Source organism: Symphalangus syndactylus, chromosome 9, assembly GCF_028878055.3.
Source record: "Symphalangus syndactylus isolate Jambi chromosome 9, NHGRI_mSymSyn1-v2.1_pri, whole genome shotgun sequence".
NCBI lineage: Eukaryota > Metazoa > Chordata > Mammalia > Primates > Hylobatidae > Symphalangus > Symphalangus syndactylus.
The window spans coordinates 41,863,994-41,888,166 of NC_072431.2; the positions used below are offsets into that span (position 1 = coordinate 41,863,994).

At 34.5% G+C, this 24,173-nt stretch overlaps 1 protein-coding gene across 24 annotated transcripts in view; it reads left to right on the forward strand.

The window, feature by feature from the left end:
- Nucleotides 1–24,173, forward strand: part of BAZ2B (bromodomain adjacent to zinc finger domain 2B) — a 419,408-nt gene that overhangs the window by 175,992 nt on the left and 219,243 nt on the right. For 4 of the 24 annotated variants that reach the window (XM_055291996.2, XM_063645963.1, XM_063645967.1 and 1 more), the window contains exon 1: nt 23,161–23,749. The exons of 14 other annotated variants lie outside the window; for them this stretch is intronic. The gene's annotated coding sequence lies outside the window, so the exon portion shown is untranslated. Of the gene's footprint in view, nt 1–23,159; nt 23,750–24,173 lie in introns of those variants that run through there. 6 more of the 24 variants (XM_063645965.1, XM_063645966.1, XM_063645971.1 and 3 more) reach the window with 2 other exon arrangements.

The window sequence follows — 24,173 nt, forward strand, 5'->3', positions numbered from 1 at the left end:
ATGTTGAGAGATGTGATTTTACCCTTTGCAAATGTAGTCACATTTACATTAATTTTGTTAGCTCTGCTTGTGACCTGTTGCTTCTCAGTAAACAGGTGAACCACAGTTTTCAACAGTGAACATTGGAATAAAGATACGTTTGATCTATTCTTATGATTTCTTCTACTTTTCAGTTCCTGCTCTCTAAGGGACAACTAACAATGAAGGTACTTATGTACCAGATAGTTTCCAAGTATCATTTTGTCTTAGACTTAGTGATATTAAGTAACTGCTCCTAGTTGACATAACTAGTACTGGTTGTAACTAAGATTCAAATTCATATTTCACTAACTGAAGACCATACTGTTTCTACTACAATACTCTCAAAGAATATAAAACAAACTTGTGTTCAAGAGACCTTAGTATGGATATTTAGAAATAGAAAATATCATCCTCAGTGCATACTTGCTAGTTGATTGAATGACAGAAACAGGATTATGAAAGAAAAGAATTCTAGAATCTGCTAGTGTGTGCCCTGAGGTGATCTTATGAGACACATTCTTCAACCCACTTATAAACTGCCAATCTCTCTCATTTAATTATCTTTATTTTTGTGTACCTCAGTTATAGTATTGATATTCAGTAAGGGAAGAGACTTGAAGAAAGCTATCAGATGGAAAGTTGTTTGGTCTCAAAGATTCTGCCTGACAGCACATTCCTAGGTAGGAATTTTTAGCCATTTATTCATTTATTCATTATATTGTATGCTTCACATACTGTCACTCATTCACTCATTTATTCATTCTACAAATAATTTGTGGAGTGCTGCTTATGTGTTTCCACTGTCTAGATACTGGGGTTACTGTGGTCAACAAGGTGAAGTTTCTTCTTTCATTAAGTTTACTTTCTAGTGGGGAGAAGTAAACAAATATGTAAGTAAAATATTCTCAATTATTGGTAAGAGCTCCAAACAGGGTGGAGGAAGGAAAATGTGATAGCATATACAGGGACAGGTAGAATTGAGGGCAACATACATGTAATAGTCAAGAAAGGGCTCCCTGACGAAGTGACACTTGTGTTGAGAAATGAATCACCAGAAAGAGCCAGGTGTCGCATTGTGAAAATCAGAGGTTATAGTGATCACAGTGCCAGTGAGGCTGGAATGTAGTGAGCTGTGGGAATAAAGGTAGGCAGATATCATTTTTAAAAAAAGTTTAAACTTCTTTCTAATGTGAAGAGAAGCCACCGGAAGATTTTTTATTTGATTTTACTTTTTTAAATTAAAAAAATATACAGACAGGGGCTCAGTATGTTGCCCAGGCTGGTCTTGAACTCCTGGGCTCAAGCAGTCCTCCCATCTCAGCCTTTGACTCCAAGTGCTGGGATTACAGGCATGAGCCACCGTGGCTAGCCTGGAAGATTTTTTTGGTTGGTTGATTTTAATAACCCCTCCTGCACCATGTTTAATTTGAGACTGTTTCATATTCAACTTTTCTCCTAGTGGAGGTTTTTATGGAGGACACTAGTACATAAATGGTATTAAAGCATTATTATAAATTCTTTATGCAGTGTATGAATTTATATTTTTGGTTGCATTCTTCTGTGTTGCCCCTAAATTATTTGCCCTTGCTAGCATATTTAAGAAACTTCCATTATCTTGAGAAATTCATGGTTATGATTTATTCCTTGATTTAATAAGCTCTATGTTCTTTTTGAGTTACTTACCGAATTTATAAAAGTAAAAAATGCACTGTTCTTCTTTTCTTCATTAGGAGCTTATCTTCTACTGGAGAGACAGACACATAAACTGGTCATCATAGCTGTGGTAGATGGCACAGTAGAGGTGTATGTTTAATGTTTTTTGACTATAGAAAGCATGATATGATCCTTATGGGTGGGAAAGGCCACATCAAAAATATTCAGTCTATGGAGATTTCCGCCCCCTGCGTTTTGAAGCAGAGTATAGGTATCACTATTTGAACAGTGATGCTGATGCTGCAAAAAATATGTAAAAACAATTTATGTTTTCCACCTTTATAGGAAAATAAAGTAGCATGTCTTGACACGTGAAAAAGTTGAATTCTCATAGAAGTAGAGAGTGAAAAAGTGTTATGTTGCATTTTGTTACTGTTGCCCTCTTCCCCTTCCTTTTTCCCTCATCCCTTTTCTTTTGTATTTATAAGTTTACATGAGGTGAGAAGATAAAATGTTAAAAGTTTTGAAGGAAGGCTTCATAGCAAATTTTGCCACTATGTTTTTTGAGCATTGGGCCGTATGAGTATAAACAAAGGAATTGATTTCTCTCTGATCGTGTGATAATGTCCTCTGTTGGTCCTCAACTCGGTGCCTAGATCTTTCCCCAATTCAAAACCCGAGGTATAGATATACAGTGCTTTTTTGCCATAATATTAAGCAGACAGTTTCATAACTAAGACACACCAGAGTGGTACATGAGAATGCCTGTACAACTGGAATGGGCAACATGACCATAGAGAAAATGATGTGATTTTTAAGTGTGTTTGCCAAGAAGCAGGAGGAAGGCTCTCAGAAAGTTAAATCTAGGCAGATTCCTAAAATGAAAATGCAGTTACAAATAAATGCAGAGTACCACACGCAAGGATTAAATCAAAAAAGACTGTGGTGTTGTGCAAATATTTCATATATACAGTGAGTATTAAAAGAAATGATAAAAACAGCAGATGTAGCAGAATTTCAAGTGAAGATCAGAAGCTTTTCTATAAAATTGACCTTTAAAGTTAATTGCATGTACAGGGGTTCGAGACCAGCCTGGGCAACATGGTAAAATCCCTGTTTCTACTAAAAATACAAAAATTAGCCAGACGTGGTGGTGCGTACCTGTAGTCCCAGCAACCAGAGAGGCTGAGGTGGGAGGATCCCTTGAACCCAGGAGACAGAGGTTGCAGTGAGCCAAGATCAGGCCACTGCACTGCAGCCTGAGCAACAGAGTGAGACTCCTCCTAAACAAACAAACAAACAAGCAAACAAGTTAATTGCACATAGTATTTACTCATGAAACCAGCCTCTTCCTACAGAAGACAATTTCTAACATAGAAAGGATATCTTGAGACTGAAGAAGAGGACGATAGGCTTCTAAAAAAATGGTAGATTAACATACACACTTACTTCAGCTAACTGTTGAAGCCCCATTAATTATATAGGAAAAAAAAGATTTTCAAAAAGGCATAAGCAAAGAAACAGGAGGAGAATGAATACCAACAAAATTCTGGAAGCTGGAGAGCAATAGATAAATAGTGACTGATTTATCAGATTGAGAGAACTGAATAACTGAATTATCAGATGACAGTGAAGAAAGCCTAGAAAAAACAGTTTACATATTTGAAACTCCGAAAGGCTCAGCAATTAGCAGTTCTGTGTATCTCAGGAATGGGCAGGAGGGGAGAAGAAGGTTATAGTTATAGGTACAGGCGAAGCTCTACATATAAAAACTATATGAAAATGGGAAATGTTTATTAAACATTCATTAAACATACAAAGTCTGTTCAACTAGTTAGATTCCTCAGTCTCCTCCACTTAACACAGTCAGGTAACAGTGCCTCCTTTATCCCTTTATCCAGAAGAAGACTGAAAGACCTTTAGGGATGTACAGTTCAATCTCATTGGTGTACAGTCATCACCACCATCCATCTCCAGAATTCTTTTCATCTTTCAAAACGAAAATTGTATACACATTAAACAATAATGCCTCATGGCCACTTTCCCCTGGCCCTGGCCCTTGGTGACCCACCATTTTACTTTCTGTCTCTATGATTTTGACTACTGTAAGTACCTCGTATATGTGAGATCATATAGTATTTGTCTTTTTGTTACTGGATTGTTTCACTTAGTGTCATGTCCTTGAAGTTTCATGCATGTTGTAGCATGTGCCAGAATGTCCTTTCGTTTTAAGGCTGAATGATACTCCTGTGTATGTGTGTGTATGCCATATTTTATTTATTCATTCATCTGTGGATGGACTCTTGGGTTGCTTTTGCCTCTTCACTATTGTGATATCAACATTTTAAAGTGACATTTTTATTTTGTTTATTAAGCATAGATTAAATTTTGCTGTACCACATTTAAATATTAAAGATTGCTTTCGTTTGCTGATGTTTGAAGTTCTTTCAATGTCAACAAATAAACTGGTTTGTTTTTGTCATTTTTGTCCTAATTCAGAAAACAAATAATTGTATCCACTTTGGTTATTATATAAAAATAATTATCATTACTTTTTTTCTTAACGTTGGTTTTTGAAATAAAAAAGACATCTTGATGTGCCATGTAAAAACTTTGAGCAGATACACGCAACTGAAGAATTTAGTGAAGATCTTCTTCCTTCATTGGCTTTCATTTTCCTATTAGTTCACTTCATGCTTCTATTCCTTTAACAAATTTTAAAATGCAAAAAAATCAAAACCACCATGGTAGCTATCTCAGTGTGACACAGGGATTGAACACTCTGATCTGATTGCCACTCACTAACACATATGGTATGCATTTAAATTTCTCAGCCTATTCTTTCTGGGTTACTGAGAAATACTGTTATTTATTATTAGAAATACAAGTTTAAATACACTATTATTTCATTAAAAATATGAACACTTAGAAAAATTTCCATTTAAAGTATTTGATTATGGCTGGTCTGAGAGCCCTGGTGTTTATACCTAATTGATCACAACCAGTTACAGATCAAAGTCCATGAGTATATAGAAATATTTTTCCCAAAGAGCAAAAATTTACCTCACTGGAAGATGTGTAGCACTTGCCAATTTAGTTATATCTTTAGTTGTGTATATGTTAATAGTAAGTACTGAAAAATTAAGAGTAATAAGCTCTGGTATATGATTTTAATTATTTCTTATTGACATACGTATTTTAATGGAAGAAATAAGACAAGTTTCTAGAAGTTAACTTTTCCCTTTTTTTAAGTTTGTTAAATTTACTTCCCTATAAAAATTGTTTATTAATTTAGAACTTATGTTTGGAGGCCAGATGTGGTGGCACACACCTATAATCCCAGCACTTTGGGAGGCTGAGGCGGGTGGATCACCTGAAGTCAGGAGTTCGAGACCAACCTGGCTAGCATGGCAAAACCCCTTATCTACTAAAAATACAAAAATTAGCTGGGCACAGAGATGCATGCCTGTAGTTCCAGCTACGCGGGAGGCTGAAGCAGGAGAATTGCTTGAACCTGAGAGGTGGGCGCCACTGCCCTCCAGCCTGGCGACAGAGCAAGACTCCGTCACAAAAAAAAAAAAAAAAAAAAAAAAAAAGAAATTATGTTTGGAGTACAAATTATTTCAGAATACAGTGTCAGAAGAGGCATAATGATGTTTTGGTCAAGGACAGACTGTATATATGACAGTTGTCCCATAAGATTATAATACCATAATTTTACTTTTTATTTTCTATGTTTAGATATGTTTACCTATACAAATACTTTCCCTATTCACATTTCAGGCCTATCTCTATTAGAAACACCATTGTGTTACAGTTGCCTACAGTATTCCGTACAGTATCATGCTGTACAGGTTTGTAGTCTAGAAATAACAGGTTATACAATATAACCTAGGTATGTAGTGGTCTTTACCATCTAGGTTCATGTAAGTACACTCTGTGATGTTCATACAACAAAATCACCCAACAACACATTTCTCAGAACATATCCCTGTGGATAAGTGATGCATGACTGTAAATTGTAATTATGTTTAGTAAATAAAATTGTTTTACTCTATTTGCTTTACACATCCCTTCAGAAACACACTTTTTAAATCCTCCATGTATTTGGAATCATAACATAGGAATAGATATGAGGTTTTTACTTGAAATTATGAGGAATCATTGTGCAAAAATAACAGTATGAAATATTTATAGAATTTTAATTTGATTACGGCCTCTCGTTAAAGGAAAACTTATAATATTTATTCTGTTAACCACAGTTTTCAGATTACAGTTTAGTTTTAGCTTTCGTTAGAAATGTTAAGTAATGATTTTCTTAGTATGTTGCTTAGTCTGCATTAAAAGTCCATTTTTGTTTCACATACATTCATTTTTATCTCACCAATAAAGTTATGATATGCTTAAACATGGAAACTGCATATCTTTTGGCTTACTCTTAGTTGCTCATAAAGGATATTTAATGAATGACCAGCTAATGGCTAAAGCAGGATCAGAAATGCCAGGTTAATTCTGAAATCTCTGATTCTGCCTTTAGTTTTGTGGCAGTTGTGTTATTCGTTATACTTGTTTGGTGAAAATTCTTTCTTCTTTTTTGTTTTATAAAGTACTTTGTATTTTTCAGCCTTTCATATGTGTAAAAAATGTTAAATCTTAAATCAGTCAGGATTAAGAAGGGATTTTGAAAGATTGCCTGCTTCTACAAGTTAAAGTTTGTGGGGAAATTAAGATAGTGTGTTATACATAAAGCTGAAAATAATGATAAAAATGATCATAAGTTTAGTACTTTCATTTTGGAAAACCAAACCTCAGAGTGACTTGATCTATATTGCACAGCTAGTTTATGGTGAGACTCTGGTATTGGTGTTGAATTCCTAGTCCAGTGTTCTTTTTCTGAAAATTAAGTGACTTTCTTCATTTCTCTTTAATGTATTCTATTCTTCTTTCCGTATTGCTTTAGAAAAAGGATTATGTATCAGGCCTATTACTGTTAATGGTATCACCATTTCCCACAACAAGATATCAACTCTTTATATCACTTTAGATTGCTGTTTTCTCCGGCTTCAAATAATCAAAACTTAAAAGTGCCTGTGATCTATCTTCAATATCTTTTGCATCCTTTGTTTTCCTTTCACTCCCACCACCACCCTATCAGGTCATGCTTAGATTGCCATATTAATTTACTTTCTGGTTTCTCTGTCTCCAGTATCATGTCTCCTCTTCTTACTTTTTGTGTATAACAGTGCCACATAAACACATCTGAGGTCATGATTTTTTTTTCACACCTTTGTTTATGGTATTTCCTTTTTCTAGGAGATACTTTTTCTGTCTCTCCATGTATATTTTAATGTTGCACATTCTTTTTTTTTTTTTTTTTTTTTTTGAGATGGAGTCTCGCTCTGTCGCCCAGGCTGGAGTGCAGTGGCACAATCTCGGCTCACTGCAAGCTCCGCCTCCCGGGTTCTCGCCATTCTCCTGCCTCAGCCTCTCCGAGTAGCTGGGACTACAGGCGCCCGCCACCACGCCCGGCTAATTTTTTTGTATTTTTAGTAGAGACGGGGTTTCACCGTGGTCTCGATCTCCTGACCTCGTGATCCACCCGCCTCGGCCTCCCAAAGTGCTGGGATTACAAGCGTGAGCCACCACGTCCAGCCAATGTTGCACATTCTTGGAGACTCAACTAAAATCTCATTTCCTTCTCTGTACTGGCCATGTCTACCTAAAACGAGTGTGACTTGTAAAATCTGGGGCCAGGTAGCATGTGTAATCATTTGACATCTTGAAACAGAATCCTTTTATCGGAGAGTGCTAAAGCAGAAAAAGACCTTAGATACCACTTATAATAGTCACCTAACTACAGGTGAGTTAGTGGTTTTCCTGGAATTAAATGATTAACATAAGTACTTAGAGAGTTCAGGGCAGAGATGCAAGTAAACTTAAGTCCCTAACCTCTAATTCCAAAATTCCTTCTTATGTAACACACTTCCTATCACTGTCAAGTGCATTGTCTTTTTAGATGCTTGTTCATGAGTGCATTTATTATTTCCTCAGTTTGAGGCCATGAGTCTTGTTTTAAACTTTTTTGTTCTCCCCTTAATATTTTGCACATAATAGGCCTTAATTCATTTTTTATTTATTTGGTAGAGAACATTTACTTTCAGATAAAAGTGTAAGACTTTATTTTCATTTGTACAGATATTATAGCCAAGGATTTTACTGCTTTTGTTTAAAAGGATGGAAGAAGTGTTTTTAATAGTTCTTGGTAGTTAGCATTCTACAAAATAGAATTGAAAAATTCTCTGGTTTTATGGTTTCACTTGTTTAAAATGTTAAAAAACATTGATTAGAGTACAAAACTAGAAATGTTATCAATATTTCTTCATTGTTTTAGTGTTTTCAATTTCTAAGGAAATAAAATATTTTATAAAAAATAATTTTGTGACAGATTGTTAAATGGAAATGTAATAATTCTGTTATCTTAGTTTCTAAGCCATTGAAAACTATACAGTCATTTTAGGCTTTAAAGTTTTATGAATATATTTGATTTAAGGTACATAAAGCAAAAGGAATTGTAGGAAAGTATATATAAGTGTATAGATAATTGAATATATACACTTTAAAATTCTTTTGCAAGTCAGCATGAATAAAAATGGTACTTTAGAGAGCAGCTTAAATACCTCTCAGGTGAATAAAGCATGGGCTTCATGCTTGTAGTTGGGGATATATGTATCATCTGCTGTAGATGTATTACAAAGGTGATGTCAAGGTGAAAGCAGGCTTCTAGAATGGTTGGAAATCATTGATATTCTGACTTGGAGGCTGTAAATGGCTCGGTGGCAGATGGAGTCTTTGTCAAGGAAGAAAAATGGCAGCTTTGGAGCACATAGATGTTTTGCTAGCAGCTCAGCATATAGGCTGTGACCTTCTAGTATTCAGGAGTCTTTTCCATGGTCTAATAAATTGTTCTCAGCTTTTATTCACCTAAAGTAGATAAATAGTAGTCATCACATTTCAGTACAAATTGAGGTGTTTCATTATAAAGAAACATAAATATATTTTATTGTCTACTTTTTAAAGAAATAAGCTTTTAAGAGAATGTGCATTTCTTGTATCAGAAATATTTCTCAGTTGGTTTGCAAGAGTAAAAACATCTCAGATGTTTTTCAATCAAAAAAATTGGTTGAAAAAAATTTTTTTTAGAATCACAGAATATTAAAGCCTAACAATGTGCTAGAAACCCTGAACCAGTCCACTTATTTTCCAGATGAAGAAGTAAGGGTCAGAGATTGAAACTTAACTAAGACTACCTAGTTAGTTCATGACTCTTAAATTATGACTTGTTATAAAATATCTTTAGTTATAGGTAAAACTGTCTTTTAATAAAACTTATAATACCCACAGAATACACCTAATTATTCATGACAGGTGCATAATGATAATAATAATTTCAGAGACTTTTATTTATTTTTCAATTGCAGGTATTTTTACTGGAAGGAATTCAGAATTTTCATTTTAATTTGCTTTTGTTTGTTTGTTTGTTTTGAGACGGAGTCTCTGTTGCTCAGGCTAGAGTGCAGTGGTGCATTCTTGGCTCACTGCAGCCTTTGCCTCCTGGGTTCATGTGATTCTCCTGCCTCAGCCTCCTGAGTAGCTGGGATTACAAGCATGTGCCACCATGCCTGGGTAATTTTTGTATTTTTAGTAGAGGCAGGGTTTCATCATGTTGGCCAAGCTGGTCTCAAACTCCTGACCTCAAGTGATCCACCCACCTCGGCCTCCCAAAGTGCTGGGATTAAGTGTGAGCCACTGCACCCAGCCTTAATTTGCTATTAATATATTACTATATAGAAAAATTTTGTTGAATGGAGAGTTTATATCTGGATTATAAAGTTATATATGCATAACTCTGTTATTCCTCAATAAATATTTTATATGAAGCAGAACCAATTAAAGTATATATCTTGTGTTAACTTATTTGGGTATTTTTTAAAGTCCTTTCTTGTAGAAATATTGCATTTTATATTAAAATATTTAAGGGTTTTATAAATTATTTATAGATATACTGAGATATTTTGAAAAATTGCTGCATTTATCAGTGAGCATTTCTTTCAGTTTTAAGGGGAATCTATGTCACTATGAGAGTATTATGTGAAATATGTTCAGTTGGACAGTTGATCTATATTGAAGAGTAATAAGTCATGGTTAAAATTAAAAGTAGAGGCATTACACACCTAAAACCTATGAAAGCACTTAACAATTGCAAAAGTTATAGAAAGAAATCACTGTACATCACAAAAGAAAGTGACTCTGTTTTAGAGGGTGAAGGTTGCTACTTTCAACATTATAGGTAGTCCTTTGCAAGCTAGTGTCTAAGAAGTGCTAAAGAGAAATTTAAGAAGTTATACTAAAATGTGCATTTTCTAAAGATATAATTATGTAGCAATTTTAGATTTGTTTTTGATGAAGAGAAAAGTTTGAAAAGTTAGAGTTGAAAGCTTCCAAAATCCTCAATTTTTTTAAAGGATAAAACTGGTCAGATCTTTCATATCGAATGTGGACATGAAAAATATGAACAACAAAATCATAAGTGAAAATACTGTTTTTATCAATGAATATGTTGATATGTGGGTATTTTACCTATTATCTACTTTAATATAAAATAAATGCAATCAGAGGTTATATGATGATCACTAAATTCTTCAACTATTAAGTGCCTAGTTACTTGCATGTGCTAAGGATAAGGTACTAAACAACAGTGACTCTGCACTCATGGAGCTTTTCATTCTATCAGTGAAAGAGATAAATAAGTTATATGTAGTATATTAGATGGCAACTAACACTTAGGAGAAAGGTAAAGCAAATTAAGAGTCATGAGTATGAATTAGCCAGGGGTATGAATTAGTATTTGTTACAGATTGGCCACTGAAGACCTCTCCAATAAGATGACAGTTTTGCAGAGATCTTAAGGAAGTGAGGGAGTTGAACCATGTAGATATCTGAGTGAGAACTGTTCCAAAGAAAACAGTAAATGCCACGATACTGAGAGAAATTGTGCTTAGCATATTCCAAGAATAATAGGGAAATCAGAATGGCTAGAGTTGTGTGAGCAATGAGAGAAAGTTACAAAGGAAGCCAGAGAGATTTCACATAAATCAACATTTAAGCATTTAAGTCCTTTTTTTTTTTTAAGAGAAGATTGAAAAAATACTCTTTAAGCTTAACCAAAGCCCACATTGTTGCCAAACCAGTGGTATCCAAAGTAGTTTTAGTAGAGCATTGGTTGTATGGAGTACTTCATGTTAAAAGTTTCCATGGTCAAGTAAGTTTGGAAGACATAGGGTTAACGTTAAAAGGTTTTGTTTTATTTATTTTTTTATGTATATTTTTTATTTTTTTTAATTTATGCTTTAAGTTCTAGGGTACATGTGCACAATGTGCAGGTTTGTTACATATGTATACATGTGCCATGTTGGTGTGCTGCACCCATTAACTCGTCATGTACATTAGGTATATCTCCTAATGCTATCCCTCCCCCGACCACCCCGCCCCCAACAACAGGCCCTGGTGTGTGATGTTCCCCTTCCTGTGTCCAAAGGGTTTTGTTTTATTTAACAACTTTTTCTGAGCCTTTTAAAATGTGTTAATGTGTTTTGTGAACCTCCAACTTATTTGACCCTTCCTTCAAAGAACATCTTACGGGACTAGTGTTTTTCATGCTTTGGTAAATGCTGTATTAGACAATCCTACAGGTTAACTAGAGGTTAATAAAAGGATTTTCTACAATCGATTGCTGTTTCATAACTTCTCTACTATTTTTTTTTTTTTTTTGAGACGGAGTTTCACTCTTGTTACCCAGGCTGGAGTACAGTGGCGCGATCTCAGCTTACTGCAACCTCCACCTCCTGGGTTCAAGTGATTCTCTTGCCTCAGCCTACAAAGTAGCTGGGATTACAGGCACTCGCTACCACACCTGGCTAATTTTTGTATTTTTAGTAGAAACGGGGTTTCACCATGTTGGCCAGGCTGGTCTCAAACTCTTGATCTCAGGTGATCCAACCGCCTTGGCCTCCCAAACTGCTGGGATTATAGGCATGAGCCACTGTGCCTGGCCTTCTCTACTGTTCTTGGCCTGTTTTTAACAAAGACTACATTTCTTTTTTTCCCCCTAAATATTTCTCAAATCCATCTTTTCTTCTCTGTTCATGATGCTTAAATCTTAATGTAGATTTGCATCATGTCTCACCTGGGCTGTCACAGTAACCCCCTAACTAGTGTCTCTGCCCCTAGTCTTGCTGTGTCCAAGTTCATCATCCTCTCAGTGATGATATAATTGACATCACAAATCAAACTAGGTTATTTACCTACTTAAACTCCTTTATTAGCTTCCAACCACTACAGAATAAAATTTAATCTCATTTACAGGGTATATGAAATCTTCCACAGCCTGTCTCCTGCTTACATCTAAAAGTAATGCCTCAATCTCCCATACTTAGTCTCCAAATGTTAAATGATTTATACTTCCTTAAAGCAAGAGGTGTGTGTATAGTCCTTTTGCCTTTACTCAGTACTGTTATCCCTTCCTGACATAGCCGTCCCCTGTGAGAAGGCTTCCAAGTTTAGAGCAAAAGTAGTCTACAGAAACACTCTCAAGCTCTTCCTGGGTAAGTCAGGTGCACTCATGTATAACTCTTATCAAAACACTGAAAATAGTGAAATAAAAATATGTATTTGTGTTTTTTCTGCTGTGTGTATCTGATACGGATACATTGTAACTGTGCTAAGTGCCTACTACTTTAAGTGGATACCCAGTAAATGTTGAGATTAACTTGACTAAGTAGTTGAAGTCCTGATGAAAAGATTGTTCAGTTCCTCTTCTCCTGTAGTTCAGAACCTGTTTGGATCATACATTTAAATGTAGAAATATAAAGCTTTTAGAAGAAAACATAGGTGAAAACCTACAAGACAAAACTTAGTGAAGAGTTCCTCCACATGATGCAAAAACATGATCCATAGAAGAAAAAAATCTGTAAATTGGACTTTATCAAAATTACAAACATTTGCTTTGCAAAATGCCCTGTGAAGATGATGAAAATCAAACTACATACTGGGAGGAAATATTTGAAAACCGCGTATCTGACAAAGAACTCTTATCTAGGATATATAAAAACTAAAAACTCAGTAGTAAAAAGGCAAACAGTCCAATTAGAAAATGGGCAAAAGATATTCATTTCTCCAAAAAGGATATACGGATGTGAGCTGAACACATGAAAAGATGTTCAGCATCACTAGCCATCAGAGAAATTGAAAAATGACATATTACCACAGACCTATTAGAACAGTTGAACCCTTTTAAGATCAGCCTGCGCAACACAGCAAGACCCCGTCAAAAAAAAAATAAAATTAAAAATAGTGACAATATGAATTGCTGGCAAAGATATGAAGAAATCAGACTCTCATACATTACCAGTGGAATGTAAAATGGTACAACCACTCTGAAAAATAGTTTGCAGTTTAAAAAAAAAAAAAAAGGAAGAAACACATACTTACTATATAAGCTAGTGAGCAGAGATTCCACTGCACTCCACCATAGGTGATAGAATGAGACCCTGTCTCAAAAGCAAAAAAACAAAAAACTATTAGGTTTTTTTTCTTTCTACCTCCCTACCCATATCTGAGAAATAAAGTGTTTCACCTCCTTACTAAACCTAAAACTTCATGCTTTTTTATTTTTATTCACTTCTGCCTCTTCTAGAGGCTTGCTTCATTGATCTGCCAAAAGACATTCATTTTTCTCCCTCATGACTGGTTTATTTCATTGTTATCCAAAGGATTGTCCTGGCATGAAATAAAGTGATAAACAGAAGTGCAAACAAAACCTTAAACCTTCACTTCCCTCAAGTGTTTGTGTTAGCATATTAAAGATATATATCTATGTTAATATAAGTAGCTCTATGTCATTCATTTTAACTACCATATAGTATTTCATTATAAAAACATACCACGATATTTTTATTTATTCATTTTCCAATATTTCCAAGGTTTTACTCTACAAATAGAACTGCAATTTACATTCATATACATGACTTTTTATGTGCATGTATGGGAACTTTTCTGGGTGAGATATCTAGAATTACTGTATTACAGTCTACATGCAGCTTTGACTTTACTATATGTTGCCTAATTTCTTTCTATATAATTGTACCAGTTTATGTGACCAATGCATAAGAGATTTCTGCTCTACTTTTTTGGCATTTGCTTAATTTTTGTATTCCCATTTTCTGCATATAGAGCCTGCTTTGAAGTCCAATAAATTTTACTTCTACAATACAATTTTTAAATTTCTTTCTCTACTTTAACCAGCTCAGAAGTAAAAAAAAAAAAAAAAAAAAAAAAAAAAACCCTACTTCTGTATATGAATAACTTTTGTATTTATCCATCCCCTCATTTGTCACTCTTCTGCCACACCTTAGTACAAAACCTCACTTTTGCCTAAATTATCTCAGGAGACCAAATATTGCAGTATCCTTATTGTCAATTTCTTCCTGCTTCAATTCATCCTCCTTAAAGCTGCTAGATCAATATTTCTAAGCAGGTAGTTTACCATTGTTTGCAGCATTACATTTAAACACTTAGTGTGTTATTTAAGGTCATCTCCAATAACTTCTTAAAGTACATTTTCAGCCAAATAAATACCTCTCCCACTATTTTTTACATATGTCCTTTGTACTAGCCAGACTATATTACTTTACTGATTGATTGAGTCATTCAAACAGTATATACATAACAAGCTCTTATGCTGCCCAGGTACAGGTTGAGTATTCCTTATCTGAAATGGTTGGGTCTGGAAGCTTTTGGAATTTCAGATTTTTTCAGACTTTGGAATATTTCCATATATATAATGAGATATCTTGAGGAGGGGAGACACTCAGGTCTAAACACTGAATTTGTTAGTTTCATCTACACCTTATACACATAATCTGAAGGCAATTATATATGATATTTTAAATAATGTGCAACATGTCACATAAGGTCAGGTATGGAATTTTTCACTTGTGGCATCATGTTGATGCTCAAAAAGTTTCAAATCTTGGAGCTTTTCGAATTCTGGATGTTCAACCTGTATATTAACTCTTGCATGTTGTAGGTGCTGCTGCTATAAAAGGAACAACTCATGATTCCTGTTATTAGGGAGCTTGGAGGCCACCTTAAGCTATTCTCAGAATATATCCAGTGCTTTTCAGCTTTTGATCCTTAGCTGATGTTCGCCTTCCCCTTTGGATGCCTCTTTTCCTAGTTCCTCCACCTACCCACCTTTGTTATTCAAATTCCTACACTACTTTCCAAAGCCTACTTCAGATGTCATTTTTTCGTAAACCTTTTTTCTGACATCCTCAGTTAATTTTGCTCTCAGAGTACTTTATTTATACCACTCTTATGGTATAAATGGTAGTATGTTCCATGTATTTATGTTTATTTTAGAGACAGGGTCTCTCTATATGGCTCTGGCTGGTGTGGAACTCCTGGGCTCAAGAACTCCTCCTGCCTCAGTCTCCTGAGTAGCTGGGACTACCATGTATTTATTTATTCTTCCAAGAAGATATAAATAGAGTACTTTGTCCATTCATCTATATTACTAGCATTTACCATAATGCCTTATAAATGATAGGTCTACTACTAATTAAAATAATTTAATTAAAGATAACCTTAGTTACTTCTAACTTCGCCGATTGGATTTATTTAGGAAAATATCAATTTTACTTACAAAAAATTTATGTAATTTTAATCCAGTGTTCTTAGTTTAAAATACTACAGAATAAACTTGAGGACTTGCTTTGATAAATAGTAAACTTTGTGATTAGTATAACAACTTTTCCACTTGTTTTTAGACTCTTAAGTAATCCCCTTTTCTCAAGTCAGAGTGTCCTCTGTAGAACCATGTGAATTGGTTCTATTGAAATATCTTGGCAGCTGCTAGGTACCTCCTCTACCCCAAAAAGCAGCTCTTTATTTTCTACTATTCTGGGTTGGTTGGTTTGTTTGTTGTTTTGTTTTTGAGATGGGGTTGCACTCTGTTGCCCAGGCTCGAGTGTAGTGACATGATCACAGCTCACTGCAGCCTTGACTTCCCAGCTCAAGCGATCCTCCCACCTCAGCCTGCTTAGTAGCTGCAACAACAGGCGTGCACCACCACGCCTGGCTAATTTTATTTTATTTATTTTTTTAATACCTGGCTAATTTTTAAAAATTTTTGTAGAGATGGGGTCTTGCTGTGTTGCCCAGGCTGGTCACAAACTCCTGGCGTCAATCTATCCTCCCACGTTGGTCTCCCAAGAGTGTTGGGATTACAGGTGTGAGCCTGTAATCTCAGTGTGAGCCCATACTGGGCTTCTTCACAGATTTTGTTTGAAGAAAGGCCTCTTCTGCTGATTCAATTTAAAATTTTGCTGAGTGTAAATTCTTGTTTTTTATATTTATTTTTTTCCAATAATTTATAGAAACATATTATTTCTGCCCTCTTATTCCTCATATTACCACAAATTTTAAATCAGTAGTCCATGTGAATGAGACTTTAGATGAATAAGCAAAAGATAGGTTATGGACTTTGGGCACAACAAATAAATTATTCTCTGAGTATTCTGTCTCTTAATATGGATTTTTTTTGAGGAGTTGTTAGTATATCAGAAATTATTGAAATTGGTGTATAAATTGTTAGGTACTAGATCAGGGCTTCCTAAACTTTAATGTACAGAATATTCTGAGTAAGTCTAGTCTGGGGCCTGAGTTTCTGCATTTCTGTTTCTTTTTCTTTTTTTTTTTTTTTTTTTTTTTGAGATGGAGTCTCACTCTGTCACCCAGGCTGGAGTGCAATGGCACAGTTCACTGCAACCTCTGCCTCCCGGGTTCAAGCAGTTCTTCCACCTCAGCCTCCCGAGTAGCTGGGACTACAGGCATGTGCCACCATGCCCGGCTAATTTTTGTACCATTAGTAGAGACGGGGTTTCACTATGTTGGCCAGGCTGGTCTCAAACTCCTGACCTCGTGATCCACCCGCCTCGACCTCCCAAAGTGCTGGGATTACAAGCGTGAGCCACTGCACCCAGCCTTGTTTTTGTTTTTTTGTTTTTTTTTTTAGAGAGGGTCTTGCTCTGTCACCCAGGCTGGAGTGCAGTGGCACAGTCGTAGCTCACTGTAACTTCGAACTCCTGGGCTGAAGTGATCTTCCCAGCTGAATGTCCTGAGTTGCTAAGACTACAGATATGTGCCAACACACCTGGCTAATTTTAAATATTTTTTGTAGAGACCAGGTCTCACTATTACCCAGGCTGGACTAGAACTCCTGGCCTCAAGTGATCCTCCCAGCTCAGCCTCCTGAGTAGCTGGGACTACAGGCACATGCCACCGCATCTGGCTAATTATTTTATTTTTTTGTAGAGCTGTGTTGTGTTGCCTGGGCTAGTGTTGAACTCCTGGCCTCAAGTGATCCTCCTGCCTTGGCTTCCCAAAAATGTTGGGATCACAGGTGTGAGCCACCATACCTGGCCAAGATTCTGCATTTTTAACAAATAACTTCCATGTTGCTGGTCTGTGGACTATACTTGGAGTAGCAATGAGCTAGATGACTTTCCAAACCCTATCACCATGTTTTAGGATTTTTTTTTTGTACTAGTAAAAGTAGGCTTTTGGTATTGAACAGATGAAACAGTGAAACAGTGTCTGTTTCTCTGCAGTCTAATGTATATTTTGACATTTTAATAGAAATTTCTGAATTTTTAAAGGAAAATCTGTTGTGTTTAGATTGATTGATTGTTCTGTGGTTGTGTGGTTTTTTGCTTCAAGTCATTCTTCAAAGTTTTAAAAATAGCCTTGACAATTATTAGACTGTCAGTGACAACTTTCAGAGTTTACATTTAATAAGGAATGTCTAAATGTTTACTTATTTCTAACAGAATTGTAGTTGATACTGCCTTTGGTTATTTTTGCAGGATATTATTTGAGGTTAGTCATTAAAGTAGTATAAAATATAACAGGAAACTTAATCTTCTGTTTAACTCTGGATGTTTTAGTTGGTATAAGTACTGCTTTTTGTTGTTGTTGTTATTAAAGCTGTTATTATTATGAATTAGTAGCAATTGTATACCAGAGAGTAGGCTGTTAATTTTATCTGTAGCACAGGTGAATTGAAAACCTAATTTGTGTAAATGGATAACCAATAGCACAGATAGCTCTTTAGCTAAATATCCTATACTCAAAAGGATATAAATTGATTCTGGGGGTACATTAATACTTATTTTTTCTTTAAGATACATCACATTAAATACTTTCATAGTCTTGTGCTTTTATTGAAGATTGTAACTAAATCATAAATCTTTAAGAAAATTCCCAACATTACTTATTTTTGAAAATATTAATTGGTAATCAACATTTGCAGACCAGGTTAGTAAAACATTTTGAGGGAAAAGTATTATTTTATTTTAAAAACTTGAGAATAATTTTCATTTTAATGATTATATTAGCCCTACATTATTTCATTTAATAATTATCAGTAGTCAAAATTGTCGAGGAAATTATATTATTACAAAAGTGACTTTAAAATATATTTATTATTTTCTTATTTGTTATTAAGTAAGTAAGCACTCGCCTTGCAATTAAAGTTTTCACATAGAATTTATGTGAAATATTGATAAAAAATTTTTTGGACCTGAGATCCAACAATTCTCTACAGAAATAAACCTCCTTTGTTTCTTCTGGTGGCATCCATTGATTTCTATTTTCTGAAGGTACACTAATAGTGCTGATAGAAGCAGAACAATTGGAATTTACATTAAAAATAAATGTGATGAATAAAAAGCGATACATGTAATATAGAGTTGATTTTGCTTCACCCATAAGTTCTAAAATCTAAAGGACAAAAATACTGAAAAGGTCAGGAAAAAAATGAAAGAAAGAACAAACGATGCAAAAAGAAAATGACACTAAGGTCTTGGTTTAATACATACGTATTTCAGGTTGATGGTTGATTTCATTAGCAAATCTCATTGTTATGCAATGTCTGTTCTTCTGCAGCAAAATGAATATTGTATTCTCACAGCCTCTGTGTGTATCTATTATGTTGCAATAAATGAAAATATATACATCTGTATTTGTCTTTGGCTTACTCTTTCCATTTTGTTTTTAAGGAAAAGAAAGAAAATTGAATAATATTCTTTTGTTGTTAAATTTGTTCAAAAGCCATTTCAATTTATATTATGGATATGTTTCCTACTTTTGTTCTTTGAAGTAAACAATTATAAGGTGGTTAATAATGTAACCATGATAATTATCCTATAACTTTTTTAATGAATAGAATGAATCTTGATTGATTTGTTGATAATATGAGATACTTCAGCGTATGTTTTCTAACATATTTTTAAATATTGGGAGTGGTTTTCCTTATTGCAGGAAAGTATGGTAAGGGAGTGTATATATTATGCCAAATCTAAAGACTACTACCTTTTACAATAGCAGAATTATATATTCAGATTACTAAGATTTGAATTTTTATAAAATAGGAAGTTCAGAAATAAATTTCAGTGGCTACACATTGGAAGGATTCTTTGAATGGTAATAAAGTAATAAGCTTCATAAATTTTATGTTGTGAGTTCAAATATGAATCAAACTGTATTGGATGAAAATTGTCATTTAATCTTCATCATTTTGAGGTTTGACAGTAGCTTACAAAATAGATTTGGTTTTTGGTAGTGTTCTCAAAAGTTATCTCACAACTGAAATTATTTTGACAAGCTTGAAAACAGAAAAGCCCAAGGTTTGATTAAATATGGTTTGATTGTATACCATGCAGAAATCACCTGTATAGTAAAAATTTGCCTTCTGGTTCAATTGACGCAATCATAATAAGTATCCTAGTTATGTTGAACAAACATGAGCTGTTATAAATATATACAGCAGTTTATTAATGTATTATACTGTTTATTTGTATTTAGAGTATTTGCTACATGTTAAGCATTTTGTTATTCATGGGGGGTAATATAAAAGAAGGAATTTCAAGATCTAGTAAGGAGAATCCCCAAATAATTATATAGTAATATATAACTAAATTATGTAGATAAAGGTTTTATGGGTCCTTCAAATAGAGTCTGAGAGAGAGCCATCCTGCAAGTGATGAGACCTAAACTGATAATGAGGTAGGAGAAGAGATATGAAACAACATAAGCATAATCTGGGAGGCAGGAGGACATAAATTTAGGATCTTTGGGAGGCAGAGAGCAGACCAACCCAGTAGTAAGGAAGATATGATTTGCTACATCCTATTTACCTGACATGAAAACCAGAATGCATCATTGTTACATTTTATTAGTGTTCAGTCTGGATACTATACCATGGTAGCATGTCGTTTGACATCAGTGGTAGATCTTGTTTTTTCTTGTATAATAAAATAAGAGGACATTTCCTTTATATCAATTTCGCTGTCTTTCCCTTGCACCAGTAACAAAAAGTAAATGTTCTAAAAGTATGCAAATATGAATCTAAATTGATGCAAACTGAATGTGAAGACAGAGTCACATTTATCTACTATAGTTAGAAATACCAAACTGGGGAGGATTAAACATCATCATAGATTGGACTCCCAGCTGTTGTAATGGGCAGGATCATGGAAGGAAGATCACCAATGAAAAGAGGAACTCATTTCAGTTAAAAAGAAAGGTCCCTTGGCCGGGCGTGGTGGCTCACGCCTGTAATCCCAGCACTTTGGGAGGCCAAGGAGGGTGGATCACGAGGTCAGGAGATCGAGACCGTCCTGGCTAACACAGTGAAGCCCCGTCTCTACTAAAACTACAAAAAGAAATTAGCCGGGCGTGGTGGCGGGTCCCTGTAGTCGCAGCTACTGGAGAGGCTGAGGCAGGAGAATGGCGTGAACCCGGGAGGCGGAGCTTGCAGTGAGCCGAGATCGCACCGCTGCACTCCAACCTGGGCGACAGAGCGAGACTCCGTCTCAAAAAAAAAAAAAAAAAGGAAGAAGAAGAAGAAAGGTCCCTTATAGTTGTCTGGACCTACCTACCAATGTTTTATCTTTTGCCTGAGCTGGAACCCTGGTTATCTCATTTTATGTGACCTTATGCTCTCATCTAGCATAAGAACCTGACTTTAGAAAATAGAATATGAATTTGGAATTTGAAAATGGAATTTAACATAAGATTCTGGAAATTGTTAGTATATGTTTAAAGATCCAGATAAGAATTGCAGACTTCCTAGCAAGATGGCTTCTTTTGGGGAATCTTTCCTTATGTTATCACTCTGGCTTGCACTGAGGAAATGTTAAAAGAAACTTTTATGTGAAATTTATTATTTTAATTGCTGTAAAGATTCTATTGAGAAAACCGTTGTATGCTCCAGTGTTGCATTTTTGAAAATTATTTTTAAAACTTCTCTCAATTCTAAGTCCTAGAGAATGCTTTGGAGCTTGTTTGTAAATTACATCTTATAGAGAATGAGAATTTTGTAATGTGATCTTGTTTCCCACTTTGATTGCTAAGGAGCTGAACCACCCACATCATAGACTTGTGCAAGGCCTTAGGATAGGTGTTTCTTTGTTCCAACTTTACCTTGTTTTCATTTTTCTCATGTCCTCTTATTTTCCCTTTTATTCATATTAGTTTTAAAGACGGCATTCTGTTCTTCTACTCATAGTTTTGTATGTCATCTTAAATTATGTTAGAATAAGATGGGATATAAATAGTTATGTAACACCTATTTATTGTAGCAGAAGGCAAGCAAGTAAAGAGTAGGAAACTTTCTTCCTCCTCTTGTCTCTCCCTCTGCCTTCCCACCTCATTTTGCACATAGTTCTTAATGTGGACGACTTAGCTCTGTGGTTTCTTAGACTTTCCAGAGGACAGGGGAATTCACTCTGAAGCTTTTTGTCTGTATAGCACTACCAGGTCCAGTTAAAGAATGCCTGAGAGGACAAGTAGGGCTGAAATATACCCAAGAGAAGGAAAAGATATATTTTTCTCATTTGTCAGCTCTGAGGGCAAGTCTTTTTCCAACTGGTTTTTGTTCCTTACCTTTTAACTGAATTGTAAACTCATAATATCAAAAGTTACTGCCTCTTGATAAAAACCACCTTCAGTGAAACCAAATATCAAATTTATTTGCTGTACCTCTTTATGTTTTCATTTCATCGTGCTCTAAATTTGACACATTATAGGAAACTAAGATGGTCATAAATCGTTGAAACAATTGAAATAATTTTCTGATTTAAAACTTTGTTTTGTTTTGGTGTATGAATTACATACTCAAAGCTACTTATGTGGTAGGAATTACATCTCAAATTTTCTATAAAGGAAATAAGAACTGTGTTTTGCATTCCATGTGACTACTATGGTTTTTAAATTATTTAATGTTAATGTGACCAAGAAATTCAGCTGGAAATGTTAACTTCATAGTTGTAGTTTTTCGAAAATTTGCTATTTCATGTGTCATTGTAGTAAAGGTGATGATTAGTGATGTTAGCAACTTGCACTAATGTGGCTCAATACCGAATACATACTCCTTGAAATGACATATTACATATATGTAATGATACCTGTTCTGAGATTCTATACCCTTGGCACAGTCTTCTCTCCTGGGTGTTCTTTTTGTTATTTATTATCATTCTGTTTTGTTCTATTTCAGTACACATTAGAACTTTATTTTGCAAAATGAATAAATACAAACCTAATTTAAGTAGTATAATTTTAATATCTTAACATGATTATATTGTTGTAAAGGGGTCTTAAGAGCTTTTTGCATTAAAATTAAATCTTACTGTGTTCATAATAGTTAGGATATTGATGCATGGCCTTAGTAAATGTAGAATTTTAAAGATAAATGCAAATTTTGTGGATTTACAGAATTATCTAGATTTTTTTAAAGTAGTAAATTAGTTTATCATTTTGATGGAATTGGGTTTTTTGTTTGTTTCATACCCATGGCTAATTTAAATCTTCCCTCATCAAACTATACTAAAAATTTCAGAGAGTGAAAAAACAGCAATTTGGGGGGATAAAAAACTATGGACAAAGAAACTTAGTTTTCAAGCTAACAATGTTTTTAAAAAATGCTCACAGGTTAAATATTTTGTTTTGTTTTCTTTTTGATATATGAGTTTAAAATGATGTAGAGAATAGTTTCAAATTATGTAAACTTTCTGATCATAGGAATTTTTTTTCAAAGACTGCCACATAAATTATAAAGCAGTCTTATTTTGCAGGAAGTTGTCCAAATAAAAAAATAGACTTATGCTTTGACCACAAAACAATTAATTTTGGTCTTTTATTATAACTCAGAAATTTATTTTATGTACTTTGTTGTAGCAGCTGAAATTTAAAGACTTTTATTTTTAGCAAGTTTTTGAGCAGTTATTCTTATTTGTTAGCATTGCTTTGTTTTTATAGTTTATTTGCCAGAAGTGATTTTTGAAACCCGCTTTTAAACAGTGCCAGTTTTCAAACATTCCTATCATGTGAGTTTATGTGAGGAATAAACCCTTCTTTAAAAAGGAAGAAAGACCTCTTCTCTTTATTGTCTGTTTGACATTAATAAAATTAAGAAAAGAACGATTACTTGAGACATCAGCCTTACCTGGCTTATTTTTATCACGTGAGCATTCACGTTTGCTGGTGATCTAAGTGCTCCACCTGCCTTTCAGTTTGTTTACCAGGAAATCAAGATGTGTAAACTGCAGGAAGTACTATTTGACCCTCTCCGACAGTATCTCATTACAATAATTGCTAATCTCTGAATAAGACAGCCATGTTTTGTGAGTAACTGAGAGAGAGAGAGAGGTTGTGTTAGGTAGATTTTAGGTGTTTCAACAAACAGAGCATTGTAAATGCTTACTTGGATTATGTTTTCATGATAGCTTTTGATAAAAGACATATGCTGACCCTTGGGGTCAGCAAAGCTAGGACACAATAGTAGGTATTCTTTCATGCCTTTTAACTGAAAAATATCACGGCTTGTTGTTTTGGAGTGCTGTCACTGCTCTGAATCGAAAGGATAATGGCTACTTCCTGATTAAACCCACTCTCCACAGTAAGCTGTTAATGTTATACTCTATGTCTTTTTCTCCTGTAAATGCAAGGGTATTTGGTGTTTTCTTTACTTTTTAACATTGTTTTTTCATAGATAGATCTCTTATAAATATATCCTGAAGTTAAAGTTTACAATTAGAGTCGAAACTACTGTTTAAGTTTGGAGGATTTTTTAAAATGAAAAAGTATTTCTGTTTGGTATCTTAAATCCAGCCAGCTCATACACATACTGTAGGTTTTGGTTAAAGAAATTAGCTTTATTAAATAAAGACATTGAAATGATAAATGATATTAAGCTGCCACTTTCTTGCCACTCTAAACAAAATTTTAAAAATAACGTGTAAAAAGGTTTTTTTTTCAGAGACTTTGGATAAACTAATTTTATCTTGATTTAATAAATTTCATAATTCTATTTATATATATTC